Source organism: Nannospalax galili, unplaced genomic scaffold (genome assembly GCF_000622305.1).
Source record: "Nannospalax galili isolate Female #2095 unplaced genomic scaffold, S.galili_v1.0 scaffold203, whole genome shotgun sequence".
Classification (NCBI taxonomy): Eukaryota; Metazoa; Chordata; class Mammalia; order Rodentia; family Spalacidae; genus Nannospalax; species Nannospalax galili.
In genome coordinates this window covers 2932987-2935294 of record NW_008351640.1, presented here as the reverse complement: position 1 = coordinate 2935294, position 2308 = coordinate 2932987, and the positions used below count along the sequence as shown (strand labels likewise).

Below are 2308 nucleotides of genomic sequence, written 5' to 3'. Positions count from 1 at the left end.
TTTTTAATTCACCTAAGACCACGTCGGTCCCATCACTTTGCTTTCCCTGTTTGAAATAAAAACCCAATCTGAACTTCCATCCCTGCGACGCCTCTGGATCTGCCGCCCACTGATGGCGAAGGGGACACCCGGGCTGGCTGGGTCTGCAGCCAAGGGACCGCAGCACGCGTCTCCCCCGAGATCTTGGCCCTGATCGCGGAGTTCAGCTACACCTGGAGGACCCGGACCCAGTGCTAGGGTGGAGGTGGGGACCCAGCAAAAGGCACCCGGTGCCTTAAAAAAAAGTAGCAGGAGGGGGAGGAATGGGTTTGTTCTTGACAGCTGACGGAGCCTTGAAATTTTCCTCCTCTACCTCCGCCCCCTCCCCGCCCCCGCCCCCCGCACTCCATTTACCGTGAGATTATGAAATCGCAGAGGCGGTGGAGGGAAGGAGACAGCATCTAACCGGGAGTTTGGAGGGGAGAGGGGCATGTGGCTGGCCCGGTGGCTGAAATCAAAAATCCGATTGCGCACTGGGTTGTGATGAGAAATCTAATCAGACCTTTGACGAAGTGGCCGGCCGGAAGGGTAGCCCGTGGAGTAGTTGATCCTCCAATTCTCCGAAGGGAAAGCTGGAGAAGGGAATCGAGGATGTAAAAGGAGACTTTTTCTTCTTTTCCTTCTTTTTTTTTCTTTTTTCTTTCTTTTTTTCCCTTTTTTTTCCTTGCTTTTTTTTTTTTTTTTTCCCCAATCTTTTTCTTTCTTGGTGGAGACGGACGTTGGGTGCCTTGCAAAAATGAAGGATGTGGGACGCAGCTCTCTCTCGGAGCCCAACGCAGTGGATAAACTGATTGTGTCAGAGAGACGAAAGAACGAAGCTTTTTCTTGTGAGACCTGGATCGTAACATAAATGTGTGTATAACCACAGGGGGAGCATTGAAAAAAAATTAAAATAAGCCGGTGTCAGATCTGCGGGGGTTGTTGTATTCTGGCATAAATAAATAATTATAAAACAGCTGCCCTCCCCCCCCCCAAAGGATGCTTGGAAATGGAGAACTGAGGATCCAGGAGGAAAAAGTATGTTCCTTTTTCTCTATAAAGAAGAAAGTACGCCAAGAAGATATTTTTGGAATGAAAAGTTTGGGGCTTTTTTTAGGAAAGTAAAGACTTGATATATATATATTTTTTTTTTCTTTTTGAATTTCCCACAAGAAGAGAGGAAATTAATAAAGCATCTGCAAAAAAAAATTTCACTGAAGAAAGTTGACCGTAGTGGAATGAGGCATTGACTGGGGAGAGAAATCAGCAGAGGACAGTTGGATTGGTTCCTGTGTTGACTAAAATTGAGGGATAATTGCAGTTGGATTTTTTTTCTTCATCAACCTCCTTTTTTTTTCTTTCGTTTCTTTTTGGTGTCAAGATCATGCATTCTTTCTTGTTCTTAACTACCTGGATTTCCATCTGGATGTTGCTGTGCCGAGTCTGAAATACAGTGAGTGATCCTAATTTTCTTATTTATTGGTGAAGAAAATGTTCATTAATTGAGTGTTCTGATTCTCTTTATCCGTCCCCCTTTACTGTGGTTTCCAAGGACCCAGGCTATTGGGAACAAGAAAATGAAGGACAAGGTGGCCCACAGTTGTTCCCTCAAGCTGTGCTCACTGATAAGCCCGGCTGCTATAATGATGCAGGTTGCCTGCATTCTGGGAAAATGCCTGTACAAATGTTCTGTAGGGAGAAAAAGAAAAAAAAAAACCCTCTCTAAGAAGGCCGCTGCAGTGTGGGGTGCTGATGGTAAGTGACTGACACTCTAGAATGCATTTAAGTTACACTGAAGCCCCAACAGTTAGAAGCACAAACCTTAGCTATCGGAAATCGAAGAGACCCAATTTAAATTTCATTATCCAACCTGACACTGCAGATCAACAGAATGTATTAACACAGAACTATGATAATAAACCAGACAGGTGAAGGATGGCTTCTGGCTGATTTGTGTGGGCTGCACCTCCGAGGAAGTGGGGAAGCTGAGCCTGCCCTTCTCAGTCTCCTGCACACACGTCCAAATGTGGTTTTCACATCACTGGGGTCCTAAGACAGAAACAAAGCGGACCCACTCCCTTCATTCACCCCACCCTGTGTAACTTCAGACTCCTTTCGATAGCAGAGAGGCTGTACATAGAATGTGGAGGACTTGGGTAATTGAATTGGCCTTCACCAGAAACCTTCCTACTGTCACTAAGACACAGCTCTTGAGAAAAAGACGGAAATTGAGTGTCCTGTGGTAACTTAGACCCCAAAGTCAAAGAAAAGATTTGTATATTGAGCACTG

At 45.4% G+C, this 2308-nt stretch overlaps 1 protein-coding gene across 2 annotated transcripts in view; it reads left to right on the top strand.

Moving 5' to 3' along the window:
* Lrrc4c (leucine rich repeat containing 4C) overlaps positions 1-2308 on the top strand; it is a 213611-nt gene that overhangs the window by 29439 nt on the left and 181864 nt on the right. Inside the window, exon 1 of one of the 2 annotated variants that reach the window (XM_008848550.3) lies at positions 7-1471. The exons of the other annotated variant lie outside the window; for it this stretch is intronic. The gene's annotated coding sequence lies outside the window, so the exon portion shown is untranslated. Of the gene's footprint in view, positions 1-6; positions 1472-2308 lie in introns of those variants that run through there. 2 annotated transcript variants of the gene reach the window in all.